General features: G+C 40.0%; 1 protein-coding gene across 2 annotated transcripts in view; it reads right to left on the reverse strand.

Moving 5' to 3' along the window:
• Nucleotides 1-19,126, reverse strand: part of Tio (zinc finger domain-containing protein tiptop) — a 119,955-nt gene that overhangs the window by 81,951 nt on the left and 18,878 nt on the right. The window contains exon 1 of one of the 2 annotated variants that reach the window (XM_083056266.1): nt 2,708-3,244. The exons of the other annotated variant lie outside the window; for it this stretch is intronic. The gene's annotated coding sequence lies outside the window, so the exon portion shown is untranslated. Of the gene's footprint in view, nt 1-2,707; nt 3,245-19,126 lie in introns of those variants that run through there. 2 annotated transcript variants of the gene reach the window in all.

The following is a 19,126-nucleotide window of genomic DNA, read 5'->3' on the forward strand; positions in this document are numbered from 1 at the left end:
CCAGCTCTCTCTCCGATCGTAAGCGCTGCCCGCGCCTTATTCGACTCGTTGCATCTCGTTAATTGCATCGTGAACTCTCTCGATCCGAAATAAGGTTAACGATAAAGACGCGACGTCGCGTTCCTTTTGCTGTTTAAACTCTTGCGCTGCGTTCGAAAAATAAATACTCGATAAAAAAGACAAAAAAAAAACAAAAAAAACAGGCCGAATTGTCGCGTTCGGAATCGAAGGCCGCGGTCTGACGTCACGATGGATCACGATCGAAGTGATCCATCGTTGTTCCGCGACGAAAAATCTCTCGTCGATGACGCGGCTTTCAATCCCGTCACCGAGCCGGGACCCACTTCGGATAGCTTCAGTAACGCGGACCTCGCAATTAAAACGCACTGTCAACGCCAGCGTTTACCACATCCATCAGCCCGAAGATGGAAAGCGTGTCAAGAAGCGGCCCACCCCCCTCTGCCCCGGCGGGTGGCAAAAGGGTGGAGGTGTCCACTCGAGTGCGCGCCCCCGGAGTGCACTCGCTCAAAAATGCATTTTTTCAGGCGTGATATTGATGAACTGACAATTAGCGCGGATATGGGGTAAACCACACGCAGGGTTGCATAGACACGCATATTCTCTCTGCTACGCGCTGCGTCATCCATGATGCAAATAGGGAGCAAGGACAATTTTGAAGATGGAAAGATTTCCATGTGCGTATGTGTGTGTGTGTGTTTATATTGAATGTATAATTAAAGATAAATTCCGAGCCGCTTCTCTTATTTATATATATGCAACATTGACAAGTACTAAATATAATTTACTTATAATTTCTTTATTTGTATTATCTGTCTTTATTACAGATAATAACTCATTTTGAAAGAGAGAGCAAAAATGCGGTTAGAAAAAAAGTATAATTGATAAAATCAAACTATAATTATGTTTTTTAAACACAAATAGAAGAAAAATTTGGTAAATAAGTTTTGTAAATTAAATCGTTATTACTACACATTTTTTTTACATAAAAACATTTAAAGAAATGTAAACGTTACCTGTCACTCTCTGACAGATTAAACAAAGATTGCAAGGGCAGTATATAGATCTATTCGAAGAAATTTCTGTTTCGTCTATTTATCTATATAAAATTTATAATACATAATCTCTACAATATATTTCAAATAAGATTATATCTATATAGGAGATGACATTGAATAAAAAATTAGATTAGATATAGATCTTTTCTTTTTAATATCATAAATCACACAAGTTTGTATGATATATAAATTTTTTAATCTCTATTCTTCTCATTTGACTAGAATAGTGAATTGAAAATTTGACAGCAAACGTGTCATTCGCAATGCTTTTTTAATTCGAAACACATTACGGTTTCCATGTGTGTGACGTTTATAATTATATATACTGGCATTTTATCAATCAAAATTCGACCCAAATCGAAATTAGCCTGTCTAGAACATGTCGATAATCTCACATATTGCACATCACATCACATCCAAGTAAGTATCATATACTTTGCAAGATCTGAACACGCGTTTTAATATATGTCACTCGCGCTATAGAAAATCGGAGTTTTTATCCCAAAAAATTCGTAACATATTCTGAGAGATAGCGATAGAGAATACAGAATGATATGTGAGTGTATGTACATCTGTATGTGTATATGAACGAAGCGAGAGAGAGGGGAAGGGCAGACGACAGAGAGAAAATCCGAACCGCGGCACGAGGACATGAGGCGAAAATAGAATCGCGCGGTGCAATTTAATCCGCGACTCCAACTCTTTGACGCGGCCGGGCACATACGCATACATGATCGAGGTTAATACGGCGCGGCGCGTTAATTTTCCAAGGGGTAGAAACAGTGTCGTTTATTTCGCACAGACGATCCTACGTGCACCAGGATTACACGCGATTCCGCCACCTGCTGCGCGCACTGCACTTTTGTTTATGCAAGCCACGCGCTCGCGCGACGATCACCGTGCTACGGTGATTTTGTTAAAGTCGTTCAGAGTCGAGAGTCCGAATACTTTCCACTTCCTTGGGCGCGCGACTCCTTCGCGAAATCTTTTCTCGCCGAAGAAAAATGACGCGCGGGACTTTCGGAATTTATTATACTTTCCTTCAACAACCATTTACGCGCGAAAATTCGTGAAGTAGAATAACGATTATCGGTGAAGCTTATCACACCATTACGATTGATGACGTATTACGATCTTTACGTAATTATCATCGAAAAAGTAATTTATTAAAAATAATTTTTTTTATTTCACATTTTAGTGACACGTGGCGACTTTCATTAAACTCAGTGTAAAAATCGCGCATTTCAAAATGAGAGAGAGAGAGAGAGAGAGAGAGAGAGAGAGCTGCTCATTTTTTATACAAAATTCAGATCTTTTTTTCGATATCTCAAAAAATGTGAAATTTATTCAACTATTGTAGCGAAACGCTCTATGTATATTCAGCAATATTTTCAAGATCTCCTGACACTTTACATCCAATTTCTAAAGTTTCGGAGTAATATTGTTCATTCGCCAACGATTGAACAAGCCCTACATAAGTATTTTCATCATGATTCTAACAAACAACACTCGGAGAGCGAATGTATTCACGCACGTTGACGCGCACGATTCACGATAAATAAAAAATTGTCGGAAATGTGACGCTGGCCACGTAGTAGAGCGGAAATATATAAATCACAAAGCACACTCACCACGAAGTAGTGATTCTACCGAGCAGGATACGTCGGTCCCGACGTGCCGTCACTGTCGACACCTCAGACGCGCCGATCCTGGACCAGCAATCGCGATAAGGATAACGTGGCGTTGAAACGACGAGCATCTGGGCACGCTTCGATTGCGAAATCCTCGGTACTATATCACCACATCATCCCCACGACGAGCCGCGCATTATAACACGTTGGTGGGTATTTAACAGCGCTCACCATTCACTGAACTTTCTTTCTTTGACGCAGTCTTCCGAATAAGCACTCTCTTGCTCCGCTCCGGAACGTTCACTCTCTCATTCGACTCATTCGTCACCGTGCGGAGATGCGCATCGTCGCAACGCACTTATTTGTTAAAGCGCTCCTCGAATTTGGCCACTGAGAAAGAGTGACGATTTCGCGTCGCAACGTACATGGTCCATTGACAAAACGGAGCGAAAGTAAAGATCCAATCGCGACGGCAGCACGTGGCGCACTGACGACTCCGCGATCATCTTCCCCACCTCTGCCCCCTCCATCGTAACATCGTTTGCCCCTACTCACTACTCGTCCCCGCCGCGTCAAGCAGCGCGGCACACTGCGCCTCTCTTACCCGCGGCCCTGAACTATCCCTACTACCGGCAGGACGCCGTGCTTCTCTCGTGCATCCCCACCGGCATCTATCCCACCCACGCCCCCATCCCACTCTTCGGAGTTCCCGAGAGTCTTTCTTCCTTGCGGAGTCGCCCTTCTCGTCTTCCGCGGCGATGTGTCTCACGCGACTGATTCCTTTTTTTTTTTTTTATATCTTTCGTTCCCTCTCTCTCTCCGAACCGAGTTTCCAACCCCGATCTTCTTCACGCGTTCTCTCCCCTTCGCGTTTCGCCCTACGTCCAACTGTCCGCGATTTCTTCACACGCGCCGTCCAATTATTTGGAAAATTTCTGTATTTTGGCAAAGATGTCAGGGATCGTGCGTTCATAAAGTATAATGCAAAAATAAAAACGGTATGTAAATCATGTGATCGAGAAAATTTGAGAAGACTCGAAAAAATTCAGCAAGAATAACTATAAAGTGAAGCTATGATAAAAATGTACAGTATATGGTGGAGATACAAAGTTTTTTTTTTTTTAAATTAATAGATACATCTGACTTGCAATCGTAATAATTTTTATAATAATAATTATATCAATTATAATATTTATACAACAATTTGTATATTCATAACATAAATACTAGACATTTTATTTTAAAAAATATTATCTCAAAGTTATCTTTCTTTTCTCATAAATTTTGTTTTACTAAAAAGTTTTAGTATTTATTTTCAATTCTTCCTATAAATATTTCGAATTCATTAAGCTCATAAACAAATATGCATTACATACTAATTTATGTAATAAATATTTTTTTCATTTTACGATTGTTTTATGAGAGAGATACATGTAAAATGATTCAGTAGGAACGTTCCCCTCTCTGACAGTGATGCAGCGGCTTCTACTTAACCACCTTTCCGCTTCCCATAACATTTAACTGCACAAAGTGCAGCCTCGTGTTTCTCCGCTCGAATTTTTATCTCCGATCGAACATTGATCGAATATCTCTCGTGCCTCAACTTTACAATCGGCACTCACGTTTCGACGCGTAAATGCGCCCATGTTACAATTACATAATCCTTTCCTAATAATCTCATTAAAGTTGGATTGTGGTTAAGAGTAGAATTTACAAATAGGAATATGATTTACTTAATAATGATTTATTTCGCGCTCTATTACGATGTCGCGTTTATAGCCGATGTCGTGTAAATATCTTAACAAAGATACGCATTTTATTCTGATACTATTCGAGATTATATATGTATACAATGTCTTTGCCATTTTCAAGATCTCTCAACTACATTACTCTATTTTTTTTGCATACCAAATTAGAGATTTAAAAATTCGTGACTAGTTTATTTCGAGAGATTTAACTTTCACGAACGGATCAGCAGTAATTAAAGCTCAATCATAGCTCTCCCCGAATTTCCCGAAAAATGGTCAACTTGATCTAAAGTCTCCACCGAGTCGATGCGTTATCTCGTCCGAGACAGTCCGGTCCGCGTATCGACGAGATCTATCGAGAAGGCCACCGAATCCTCCGGGCCCTATCCCAACCCTTGTTAGCGCGAGAATGTAAATCAACTCGTAATAGCATGGCAGTCGGGGATTAAGCGACGCGCGGAGACTCGGCAGAGGTACGGCGAGAAGGTACTGTCGACACGGCGACGACGACGACGTCGTCGGCGGCAGTGGCGGCGGCGGCGGCAGCGGCAGCGGCAGCGGCGGTAGGAGTAGGCGGAGGTGGGGAAAGGACTCCCGGCCTCTTCCCCTTGTCCCGGAGCATTAGGAGTTCGGTAATAAATCTCGTTGAAAAAACGCTCGCGCGCACACTTAGACACGCGTACACTTATGCACGCACGTACAAGCGCGCACACACACATACATATATATACACGCTCACATACCGGAGGTCTCACAAGCACTTCTGCTCTCTTCTTCGCGTCTATCTCGTTCGGCTCGTACATCTGTGCTCTCCCGCCACAGTCGCGACAGGAAAGAGAAATACAGGAAGGGTGATCGAAGGGATGGAAAGGGACAAGAAACGGAGAAAAAGAACTATCTCTCTTTCTCTCTCTCTCTCTTTATCTCCGCGGCTTAGATCGCCTCCCCGCCTCACGCCAACCTCGTCGCGCACCGACGAGAGAGAGGTCGGCATGATCTATGCACGCCATGCGGAGGCGAGTGTCACGGTTTGCTTGATGCATTGGTCCTCACTTGACCCCTTACTCCCTCCTTTCCATCCTGCCGCCCTCCGCTCCACGCCATTCTTCCTCCTGTCGTTCCGCGACTGCTATCCCTCTCCCTCTCTACCCACTATCCAACCCTCTCGTCGTCATCGACCGCGGTGAAACCAGCACGTTCTCGTGGAAACCCACCGTACACCCACGTGCACATAAGTCGGACGCGAGATGAGAGACCCGTTGAAGGGTGACATAAGAAAGAGAACGACTGGGTAAGAATGCAGCGGATGTCGCGATTCGAGAAAAGGGCAATATCAATTTTCCGGCTTAAAAGAAGAAGACATGATTTATAATCAAACAATACAATTAAATATAATAAACCACTTAATTAATGAAAGCCTGCATCACGCAAGATACATATTATTTTCAATGAAAATAGTAAATATAGATTTTTTTTTTTTTTATAAATAAAATGAATAATTGTACTTTTATTTAAATATATCACGCGTCCAAAAAAAAAAAAAAAAAAAAAAAAAAAAGAGCGGGGAGAAAAAAAGAGAGGTGTATATATTTTGTTAGATAATTATATATAAATATTTAAATAAGTAAATTTCATAGAGATTATGCAACATTATTATTTCTTTGCATCGCATATATTGCTAAATTCTTTCTCTTTCTCTCAAACGCATTTGCCTTATATTTTTATACAAGTGATGATCGATATTAGTGATTATCATATTCTTCGTGTTTACTTTCGCGAGGCTTGATGAACAAGTTTGACATCGATATTTTTAAACGAAGCGTTTTCCGCGACATTGAAGTCGAAAGAGCTTTAGAAGGCGATTTTCGGCTTTCGGCAGACGAAGAGGTGCGAGAGCAGGAGAACCCGGGAAGACCCGGAGGGAGCGATCGGAGGGAGGATCCGACGCGAATAGTACGACGATGGTTACATTCTATGGATCAGAGAGCTCGATAGCGTGCCGAAGTCGAGGCGAACGGCAATAAATCCATTTTTCGTGAAGGGTCGGTCGAGGGGCGAGAGCGCGCCAGGGTCTGATTAGCAGCCTGACTCGGCCGTACAGGATGACAGCCGGTGAGTTATAATATTGCCCATCCATCTATTTATCTACTCCATCGCTCCTCTCTTTTCCCCGCCCTGCATCGTTGTCTCGCCCCTTTTCGCGGCCGTTCCCCCCCCCCTCCCCTTCCTGCTTCGCCCAACGCGTAAGCGCTCTTCTTCTATGCTGCTCGAATATCGGAAACGGCCTGCAGGATCCTGCGTATATACCGAAGAAGAGGATAAATATAAATTAACCGTCGTCGTGCGCTGCACAAGAGGGATACTCAGGACAAAGGGGTCGATTCCTGGCCGCTCTGATCCTGCAGAGATTCGCTGATCCTCAACGAAGGGAGACGATTGGCCGCGCGATTTGTCGTACGCAAGAATCGCTGTTATATAAGAATGATGATTCAACTGCATTGTATTCATATTAGTTTCTCGATCGCGAAACACATTTCTACGCGTGCGAACATTGTCGCAAAATTGCGGAATCTTAATTTTAAAAAATACTACCGTGAAAGAGAGATTTTGATGTATTTTTATTTAATTTTTATTTAATAACATAATTAATGTGTAAAACACTCGTAAATATATATCTTTTTATATATTAATTAAAAAAAAAAAAAACATTGTTATATCTCTATATCTCTATCATCGAATCGAATATTCTTCAATTTAAGACAACAGTTACTCTTTTACAATAAAACTTTTTGTCAAGTCTTTGCCAAGAAACTGGCTTCAAATTCGCTCGGGTATGTCTCTCTCTCAGGGTGTATTTCTTTCGAATATATATATCATACTCAAGGAGCATTCAAAGTGTCACGCTATTCTTGCGTGGCAATGAGAAATCGCGGTGCAACAATAACATTTCAAGTAACGCTTCTTAAATCATCGCGGTCACTTCCGTCCGTGGACTGACGAAGCACGGGGTTACGGTAATCAAATATTCACGTGTCAGCCGTCCCATCGTTCCGCCATAAAACCGGTAGTGGTCCGACGCGCCAAGAACCCAGCGTTCATCTCTCGTATGACAGTAGGAAGATGGAATTAAGCTCGTATGATAGCGCGCGCGCAAAGGGTGAGCTCTCGCAAATCTTCCCGTTGAAGGCGAGTGGCGGGACACCTCTCTATACATTTTGAACTGGAAAGACGCGGCGTCCCGAACTTTCGACGGGAACCAGTTCATATATCTGAAGTATGGTCGCCATAAATAAGCGACCTGTCCGTTTGCTCTGTTCGCTCAACCCTCTTCGCGAATCTCACTCGCTCTTTTTTCTTCGCCCTTTTTCCTTTTCGCACAAGCCATCTCTCTCTCTCTTCTTCTACCTCTTTTCTCCCCCCCCCCCACCCTTGAATTTCCTGCAGTCGTAATATCGGAGCCATGCGAAGCAAAAGCCAGTCGCCGAAGGAAGTATTTCACCAGCGCGGAAGAAGGAAAAATCACAGATTGTTCTCCTTCTCCTCCTTTTCCATCCCGTTGTCGTCCAACTCCTTCGAGTGATCGTGCGTGTCAACGGCATTGCAGAATGCAAGGGGGGAAAAGGAACGGACCATCGAGAAGGGAGAGAGGAGAAGAATGGAGAACCACGACGGACTGTGCACGTTCTACGAAATCAATTCTTACGTCCGACATATTTCAGGTTGGCTGATCGTGACTGCACTTGCCACGGAGATCAATTCCCGTGATTGATTGACCGACTGGTTTGTTCGCTTTTTCTATCTCGCTCTCTCTCTTTTCCTGTCGTATATTTATCCCCTCTTTTCCCGTCTCTCTTTTTAGTTTTACGTCGATATTTGCGCAATCATAATCGCCGGCTATTACGCAAATGATATACGTATACTGCTATCACTATGTATAGCGTTGCATTACTTATATCGTTCATACAGAGAGACTTGAAGAGAAATCAATAATAAAAATTGCAATTAAATTTATCGAACTGCTTTAACTATTTGTAAAAATATTGTACTGAATCATGTGCACGCAAAATCGATTTCAGTAATTTTGCAAAAAAGCGGTATATCTATTTTACCCTACATTTTAATTAATACTTAGGAATAAGAAAAGAAGTTATACACGTACAGTGAAAATAATCATGAGGGAGCGCGATCAATTCAACATACCAAAAGCAATGATTCAATGACAAAAATTTAACTAATGTGATCAGCGTTAGTTGTGCCATATAAGAAGCGACAGGACCATCGCTATTATAGTTCGAAACGCGCAGCATTGTAAACCATCGTGACCGGAACGAGCCGCAAAATGTGATCGTAATCGCGGAATGGGCCACGTAAACGCAAAGACAAACCCGTATTTGCGGTACGGTCGCATTTCTGTAGACTGTTAGCGAGAGATTGAGCGCGAGCAAGCGGGAGAGCGAGCAAAGCGGAGCGGAGCGGGAGTGATTTATGCTAAGTCGCTGATGCTGGCGAAACAGGGGCCCCTCTGCCGAGCGGCCATCTTGGGCTCCCCTCGTTTCTCCGGGCCCTCTCGAACCGATTGACAGACTCTCTCGCGGTCGATCGCCGCTTAACGAACTCCCCCTTTCTTCCGCCACGCTCCTGACGCTTTCTTACTCGCCACTACCGGTGTCCTTTTCTCCTCCTTCTCTCCCCCCTCTCGCCCCTCTATCTCTTCCGTAGTCTACCCCCAATAATAAAACACCTTCGTCTTTTGCTTCTATATCATTTCTACTCCTCTCCATTACTGCCGAGTTTCTGTTAGTCATCGTCCTTCTCGCGCAGCAGGAGGAAATTGATATTCCACTTTTTCATCCGAACTGGCAATTGATGTTAACCTTTCGATTTGAAAGCACAGATCGGGAATGATTTGTAAAAGTTAATTCCTAGAATATTATCCCCGGGCTTCTTGTCATTTATACTTCTTTACATTGCAGGTCACTCGAACCCACAGATTTGAAAACAGACTAATAGAGCAACAATGTTGCAAGTATACTCTCGGTTAATTTAGAGACCAAAAATTGAAACCGATATTATTTTAACTATCGCATTTTCGTTTTCACGAATAAATGTGAATATTAAATTCGAATTAACTTACTACAGTGTCGATATCTATTTAGAACAATATATCTTCCAGCAAAACAAATTCCGTCAACACTATGCCTACCGAACTCCTGAAAGGGTTTTTACGACGTCTTTTTAGAACTCTTTACAACGTTCTTTGAAACGTTTTTGTGATGTCTGGGTTAAAGAGCCTATATTATACCGCGCTAACATAATTCCGTCCAAGTATTTCAATCGAAAATGCTGATGTCGACGTAAACATATTTCATCGGTAAATTTCACCGTCAAATTTTTACAACGGTTATGCAACGATTGCATCCAAATTCTGGAGCGCGGATCTTTCAATTGCATCCAGCTCGTAAATATTTGGTCGGTGTCGGCGTAACTCTAGCCGCTGCTCGTTCCTCACCAGCAGCCTCTGACGCCAGCGGCTGTTCCTTTCCGCTTCAACCGTGAAACCCGCGCACGGCCGTCCGTTCTGATTTCTATCCGTCAGCGTTGGTCAGATTTACGACGTCGCGCGAGAGGCCCCCGGTTGCCGAGCGGGCCCCGGGGTCTTGGCGCAACAATGAAACCACGCCATTTGTCACAGAGGCGCTTCCTCCGTTTCTAATAAACGTTCGTCGTCGTAGTCGTCGTAGTCGTCGTAGTCGTCGTCGTCGTCGGCGTCGTCGGCGTCGTCGTCGTCATGTTGCACCGTGCAGCACGGATCGACCTTTGCTTTTGCTCCACAGATCGTGATCTCTCGAAGAACCTTTCCGTTATTACCCCACCCCTCTCTCTCTCTCTCTCTCTCTCTCTCTCTCTTTCTGTCTCGCTCCAATGCTTCGTTCGGCGGCTCTCCTCACCCACTTGTGATCCCCAATGACCGAGAGAGAAAGAATCGCCGGAGGAGAGTAGAAACCGCCGCAGTGGGATACGACGTGCCTATGACCATACTTTCACATGCCGGCACAATGCACCAGACCATCGAAGAATTGTCATACAAATTGTCGCTTATTCAGCGACGATAGTGAAGTGACAATGTATCCGCGTGCAGGCCTACCGATCTGGGGTCACTGTGCGAGACTATACAGACACTATAATCGACCATGATAATCAAATGGATTTTCTATGGATATCGAGTATCGAAGCTGAAGAGAAAAAAAATAATAAATAAAATATGATTTAGATAGATTTAATTATTATTTATTTAAATTATTGAATATAAATATTTATAAATATTTTTAATTATTGGAATCATTATTTTACTCGAATAAGTTATTTATTATAATAATTTTTCGTTATTAATATGTATATTATTCAAATAATACAACGACATTATTTATTCAAGTAAATAAATTGATGCTAATATTTTGATATCAGCTAATTGTTGAAAAATATGAAAATCACACATCTTTGTTTCCACAAGATTACATTACTCGGTCATCAAAAGTTGAAACGTCAATATGTGCGTCACTCGATAATCAGAACGTAATTTATAATACAACGCGACCTTATCACGCCGTAGAAGGAATCTGTCTCTTTAGAGACGATCAGAGGAAAAATCTAATTAGGACAGTATGAATTATGATCTTAAACGCGACGATAAAAACAAGCGTCGCATTTACCAAGATTTATGCGGTATAGAATTTGTGTCATATCGAAAACGATCCAAGGACAATTCTTATTCACCGCATGACGAATTTGTTGCCGTGTCTAACGATATATGTAAAAACATTTTGCATTGAAAAGAGAGAGAGAGAGAGAGAGAGAGAGAGAGAGAGAGAGAGAGAGAGAGAGAGAGAGAGAGAGAGAGAGAGAGAGAGAGAGAGAGAGAGAAATAAAGAGACAGCGAGAAAGAAATGATTGTTCAACTCAAATAATCAGAGTAAAACCGGTAATATCAGATATCGTGATTATCTGAAAGACTGCGATATATGAAAATTTACAACACGCTCGGTTACGATCTAATTGTTCAACAATTTAATAAAAGTACAGCATGATAAATCTTTTAGATATTTTAGTAATTTTTGCTCTTGTTCTATGACATAATTTCTAAAAGTATAATAATATAATAAAATTAATATTAATATTTTTTGTATTTTTTATCTCTCTTTTATATTCTTTATTATATGTTTTTATATATACACACATATATATATATACATATAAAATATATATATTTTTTTTTCTTACAAAACTTTGTTCGAATTGTCAATGTGCGAGTTTTGAATCGCAATCTTAAGAGAAAGTCAAACTGATATTACACCGGTTCATCCTAAGATAATTTTTTACTGCGCGGATTTTTCGGATGATCGTGAAGTTACAGAATACTAAATTGGCATCTTGTGTTTATTGAAGCGCGCATATAATGCATCAATATATGTACAACCAAGAGCACGGTCGCGTCATGCTGATTCTCCGAATCATTAAGACATGACCTCGATCATGTAATCCTAGTCGTCATCGTTGTCGTCGCGTACTCTTTCTGTTATCGATCATCGTTTGCAACGACGCCACTTATCGTTTATCTCATCACTAGGGATACATCGGCAAATAGCAAGGAACATTGAGCTCGATCAACGCTTAACCTTTCGAGCATTTTAGTGTTATCACGTTAAATATCACAAATGCTACAGAATCTTTTCTGGGATACCGTGTCAAAGTTAATTAAAATTTCAATTTGGAACAAAGTAAATGAAAATTTCAAAGATAAAAAGATACATTCTTGCATTATCGTGGAGCTGCTGATATCATTAAGCTGTACGTATATACAAGTAAAATTCTCTTAATAATATCTCTGCACTCGCACTCATATATAACTTTTAACAATATTAACAGATAGTATAACATTTTTATTTTTAGTTTTATTAAACTTTACTTTTATAAACTTTTGATTTTTGATTCTAACAAGATGCCTAGCAATAATTGTAAGTTTGCAAATTATGAAAAAAGGATATTTGATAAAAATCTTGTTAGGGAAAAATAATTAAAATGTTTTATAATCATAAAAGAATGGACATCATATAATTTGAGTAGCACAGAAATGTTGCCCAAGACATGGTGTTAGGATATAAAGAACAAAGAAACTGTTCTTGGTAACAATATTGCTGCGGATAAATAAATTAATCTAATGACTACGAACCTCTGACGCGTGTAATAGACGCGACCAGTTTCGGCTATAGAAAGAACGAACGGTAGTTAGACCGTCATGGCTGACTGCCGCTTCATAGACGAAGATCGTCTATAGTTCCCAGTCGTCAGTTTCTTTTTTCTCCCTAAAACGTCACCGTCGAAATTTATGGCGAGCCATAGAGGGCCGAGGGATTTGGTTCGCTACATGGTGAAGAGCAGAAGCAGGACCCAAGTATAATTCTATCAGCATCAGAAAGTGAGCCTCGCTCGACCGGAAGAAGTCAACGAGAAAGATGCAAAGGAAAGAAGGAACTCGTAAAGAGAGGTGAGATAACCGAAAGAAAGCAAGAGATAGAAAAATAGTTTGAGAGAAAGAAAAAAAGTCACTGGAGCATTTCCAGCAATGTCCTGGTATTAGCGAAGAAGAGAGAGAGAGAGAGAGAGAGAGAGAGAGAGAGAGAGAGAGAGAGAGTATCTTGTAAGATGTTATAAGGGTGACCTCTGATATCACCGGTCAAGGTTATTGTCCATTGAGGTAACACAGTAGCATTAACTTCTCTCCCTCCTCTCTTTCTCGATCCGGCGGCTCTTTAGCATCTTCTTTACAACCAGCCGATATTACGTAGCACGCGAGCTTATATTAGTTAACACATGAGTGGAGCTCTGTCAATGAATGCGATATTGTCAATTCACCTGACAACTTTATTAACTACAAAACGTGAAAAAAATATCGTGTGTTGCGAATAGCTGAACTTTTATATTCAAATTTTATCATAATTATTATATAGTTGAAATAAAAAGTAGTTGAACAATTTCCTGTAAACAATACGTTTAACGTATTTATTTGATACAAGTAAACATGTAATTATTTTCATTCAAAATAATAAATTATACATATTTTTTCTTTTATCAACGTAAACTTTGTTATTATTTTTTCTTCGAACGAAATTACTAGAGCGATGTATTAAAAGTTTTCTCTGCATTCGTCTTTTCGCTAACTTGATATCAACGTGCGAATGAAACAAGTACCTGCGCGGATAAATGTATATATGTATATAAGATTACTTTTGGTGACTCGAGACTGAGTTCAAGCAACCCTTTTAACTTACGAGACTGGAAAAGCCTGTTGGACAGGTGGAACGAGACCAGTCGAAGGCGCGTTACGCATTATTTCAAGCTCATTGGTCTTCGAAACATTGAAGCTTCCTGCTTCGTGCGACAGTCACGTTACGTTCCGAAACACGCGATCATCCAGTTTATCGCATCGATATTCACCGCGGAGAAACACGAAAGACTTTTTCAAGAGAGGACCCTGCCCAAGGCGAGGCAGGCTTCCGATATAGTTTCTACAGATCTTATACAGTGACTTCTAAACGCGTGCACACTTTGAGGAGGTCCAAAGAATTGAGAGATTTATCGTCCATCGTTTATCACAAATATGAGAAATGTGTTGCACATCGTGGGTGGGTTAACTAAATGTCGCGATGACGGAGTCGTGTGGCATCTTCCCACACGAAAGATACCCAAATTTTAAAAACACGCCGCTTCTTCGAAATAATATGATGTTATCAAATTATAATCTGCCAGAGATATTTATCTTGTCGTGAATACTAAAAAGCATCGTGTATTTGCTAATCTTTAGTGTTAAAAGGATATCGTTGATAGAATAATTTTATAAATGAAATATTATTGGAAATTATATTCATTATATGTATTACATAAAAAATAATATTTATATTTATGTTTTATATTACACATTTATTTTTAATCAAATACTCTCAAATATCAAAGGGCATAATATTATATTTATTGCTATTGTATCTGTATAGGCAAATTAAAACAAGATTTATTTATTACATATCTTTTTTTACGTTATTAAAATTTATAAAACATTCTCTTAAACAGATACGTTTGTAATAGTACTTTGTTTCAATTTATGGAAAGCGGGTTATATGACTAGACACGATGACGTACGCTAATCCACATTTTTCGAATTCTCGAGGTCCGTTTTAATTATTAAGTGGGTGACACGAGAGAAGGCGCCATGTTTACGTTGGAGAAAGTATCTAAAAGAGAGGAAAAGGATATCCCGATGAAAATATCGTAAAACGTTTTATTACCGATATAAATAGCGAACGAGAGTAAAAGCGACTCTCGTTATGTATTGGTGCCGCTCACAAGTGCCTAGATGCATCTAAGAACTGGAAACATATCGAGTGACAATTATACTATCAATTCTTCCATCTTATTATTAATTCACAGCAAGCTACTTGCTGTTACTTTTAAGTTAAATTTCGCAATAAACAAATTTTAAACAACAAATTTTAACGCAAAAGTTTTTTTAAATTATTCCATAATTGGCAAAAGATTCGATAATTTTGATATTGCAAGAATTTAATCATTAACTTATTTGAGATAGGAAATAAAATCTTATCTTTAGAAAAAATTGCTTTGTAAAAACAAAAAAAATGAATTTTTGTATGTCATTGTTTTATGTACATACGTACGCTAGTGATAAAAATTCCATTGAAAGATAAAATAATTGCATTCTCTTAAAATCATTTATTCAATAAAATCTCAAATATGCTTTTTAAAATTTGTCTATGTATATTCAACGTGTCAAAGATAACTGATACAACATGTCAACTATATAAATAATTTTAGAAAATTATATAATTCATGGAAAAATGATAGCTGTGTGGTAAACCAATGCGATAAAATTATATTAGATTAAAAAAAAACCATTAATGTGCATTACACGATCTTTCGCGTGCGAAAATACTTTCCATGTATATACATATAGGTATGTGTATATATATGTCATTGCCAGCTAAAAATCTCGTGTATCAGCCCGCCTCTTGCTGCCGGTGAAATATTATTTTTAATATTTCCCGTGTATCGTTGCGAGAATTCGGGCCATTAATTAATTTCGAGCCACTGTGTACCGTTTTGAATGCGAACTGTCAGACGAGCGCCATCGCGCGCGAAAAATTATCGCGCGTAGTCGCAATGTCGATTTCCGCTTGCGCGAAAACAAACAGAAATCCGGCGATCTATCCCGCTTATTTGGCGGAATTGCCCGTCGCGTCGAATTATTCGAAACTAATTCTGTCATGCCGCTGCGCGCAATGGTAAACATCTTTCATGGACCAACTGGTCGTAAATGCGTGGAGCAAGGTGCGTGCACCACGATAGATTGTCTCCGAGTCTAATCGGATGCGAGAGAGTGCCCCGTTCTGGTCGGGTCGGTTATACGATATCATAAAAGAAATCACGTGAGAAAGAGAGAGAAGGGGGGAGAGAGAGAGAGAGAGAGAGAGAGAGAGAGAGAGAGAGAGAGAGAGAGAGAGAGAGAAAGACGGACGGACGGACGGACGGACAGACGGACAGACGGATGGACCGACGGATGGACCGATCAGGTTTAGGCAGCTGTCTGCAACCACGTCACTCAAGCTCACCGTCGGCCTCGCAGTGGAATGAATGCCTTTCATTATGAGCGTTATCGTCTGCCCAATCTCCACAACCCTTTCTACTTCTTTCGAGCTGTTCTCTTTTCTCCGATTCTCCGTAGACTCTGTTCGCTGCGCGGCCTACCTCTCCTCATTTTAATCCAAAGACTCTCCTCTCGCGATAGGCATAAACGAACGAAGGCGCGAGTATATGTGATAAAGCGAATATGAAGAGAAGAAAGCGAACGCCTATATACCCGAGTCGAAAGGAGAGCGGCGGAAGGAACGTAGTGGATGTTATCGTTTAATGTACCGGAATACTCTCGTATACCTGCTCGCGAGATTTATTATGGATAAGCCTGCTGGGTCTTTTTCTTGTCACCCAGGCATTCCGCTATACGGTCCAATTGCTCGACGAGGTTGGGAAAAATAATAATTAGTAGAATAATTGAGAAAAAAAATATTCCCTGCAATTAATTCCGTTAACCATCGCAAAATGCAAAAGAAGAGTGGAAAAATCATATAATTCTTAAATGACAATATCGTGCAAGATTTAAATAACTGTACATAATATATGGTTTGTGCAATCAAATTGTAATTATAAAATCGTACCATAAAATTATGCAAAATGTATTATATAAATTTATAATTTCACAACCAATTAATAAATCAAATGATATTGTAAGAAAATATTGCAGAAAGAATTACAGTTAAATTGACATGTAGCATACATATTGCACGATTCAATGTGGAAGTAGATTTATGTAAAAGTTTTGCGATTGCAAATTATCCTGTATGATCAAATGTCTTCATCTTTCTAATAAATAATGTTTGCATCGTAATTTTGGATATGCCAAAAATTGTCAAAAATTAATATTAATACTATTAATAAAAATTTGTAATAATAACAAAACTAGATTTTTATGCAAAACTTATACGATCTATATATGTGTGCAATACGCGTATACTTTCCTTACGCAATCACAAGTTCATCATCTTTCTTGCGCTTTGTGGAGATGTTTTATCAAATATCTTATAAATATCGATCGTATTGATCGTAATTTTTTATATATAGAAATAGTAAAGAATTAAATGGTATGCCACGCTAGTTGTATATTACATTATAATAAACTCTTGTTCATACACATCACATTCAATACTCCCGGTTCAATTGGTAAAAAGAAAAGGAAAAAAAAAAAAAAAAAAAACGCTACATTATTCACGGTGTATCTCGGTACCACTTTAATTATTCCCGACGAAAATAGCCGCGAGATAAAAACCGCCTCTCGCAAATTAACAGACTCAACGGCGCATGACTACACTACCGTCAGCGGCTCATTATCGTTGAATGAATAATTGAGTTATAATATGCCTATCCCAGATTACACCGATCTCTTATACTACCTCCGTTGATTGTCGGTTACCGGTTCGTTAGTGATGCGTCGGCAGTTTCGCTGCGTGATCGCAGCTCGTTCGCGTAAGCACACGACAAGGTGCGAAGCAATTTTTTTCGTGTCAATCGTCGAGATTACTAAGGCGAAACGAGGCGCGACGCGCCATCATCCGCGGACGATTTTAATCGTAATGGCGACCTATCAGTGTTTCGCCGCAAGATTGATGGTTCGTCTGACGAATGGATAATTCTCAATGTGTGCACACGTATTACACATATATAGAAACGGAGAAGAAGGTTAATCGCGTCTCTAACTCATATGTCTATACAAGCGCGTTTATATGTGTTGCGTGAAATTTGCATGCAAATGTTAATTAATTTATGCCGCGCCATATATACATATGTGTGCTCGTCGCTTTGCTCTCTCTCTCTCACGTTATTCCTACATTTTATTAATATTTCAATTTCTTATTCTATTTTTTTCTCTTTCTCTTTTTACCCTACTCCTGCCTCGCTTTTTTTCGTAAAGATTCAAGCGCATTGACCACATTATTAGACGCGGCGCAACGTTTTCGTGAGAGCGGAAACCGATGGAGCGACGCGCGGAAATATCAGTTGCGGCCTCGTTATCCGGAAACGGTTTAACAGGCGTGGGTGGCGCGTTGATTTCTCAAGCTGCTACGTACTGAACACCTTTGGTCGTCTCGATGCAATTTAACTCTCTATAAACCAAGTTTTCAAAGTATGCGATTTATTTCAAACGACATATGTTCAAATAACATATACTGGCACGCGTGCAATCTTTCAGATAATATACATATAATAAATATTAATAATTTCGGATCGTATACATATCTATTCGATAAAAACGATTTTTGTGGATATGCTTTGATTGAAATAATCTTCCATTTATTTCAATCAGAGACACAATATATCGCGCTACAATATATGATTTATGTATTAAATAGTGACGCCACACACACTTCACTCTATAAATCCCTTTTTGCATTTTTTCCAACAATCATTTCATACGTGGAAAAATGTGATCACATTTTTAACCTTTGAATATTGAAATACTTTGCGTGCTGCCGATGACAATTAAAATCGCCTTGTACTGTTCACGTCAGTTTTTAATTTCTGCGGATATTCGTAGCGCGTGTTGCGTTTCGTCGTCAGTAAACAGCCAATAGGCTTCACACGCAGATAGATACCAATTTTAAACCATCAAAAGAATTGTGCGCCCACTTCCCACGCTTCCAAAATATGCGATGGCCGGCACAACAATCGATTAATAATCGAGTTTAATTCTCGTCACGACTGTCCGAGAAGGGTTATATTTCAGCTCGCTGTCAAAATGAATATACGCCCTTTCCACGGATAATAATATTACCGATAATTAGTCGATCCGCTGTCTTTCGCAGTCAAGTGTCCTCACTCGCAAAAACCAGTTCCCGAGTCTTTACTATGCGGTTGCAGCATCATCGACCGAGTTCATCCTCCGGTGGCGCGCTGCAAATCTCACGTTCACTTTACAAGCAATGTATGTAAATGCAACGATATCGGGTCTCTGTACAAGCCTGACACTTTGACACTCGGCTTCCTAATGATCGGT

Source organism: Prenolepis imparis, unplaced genomic scaffold (genome assembly GCF_030444845.1).
Source record: "Prenolepis imparis isolate NDT839.2.m4 unplaced genomic scaffold, iyPreImpa1.0 SCAF_17, whole genome shotgun sequence".
In the NCBI taxonomy this organism is placed as follows: Eukaryota; Metazoa; Arthropoda; class Insecta; order Hymenoptera; family Formicidae; genus Prenolepis; species Prenolepis imparis.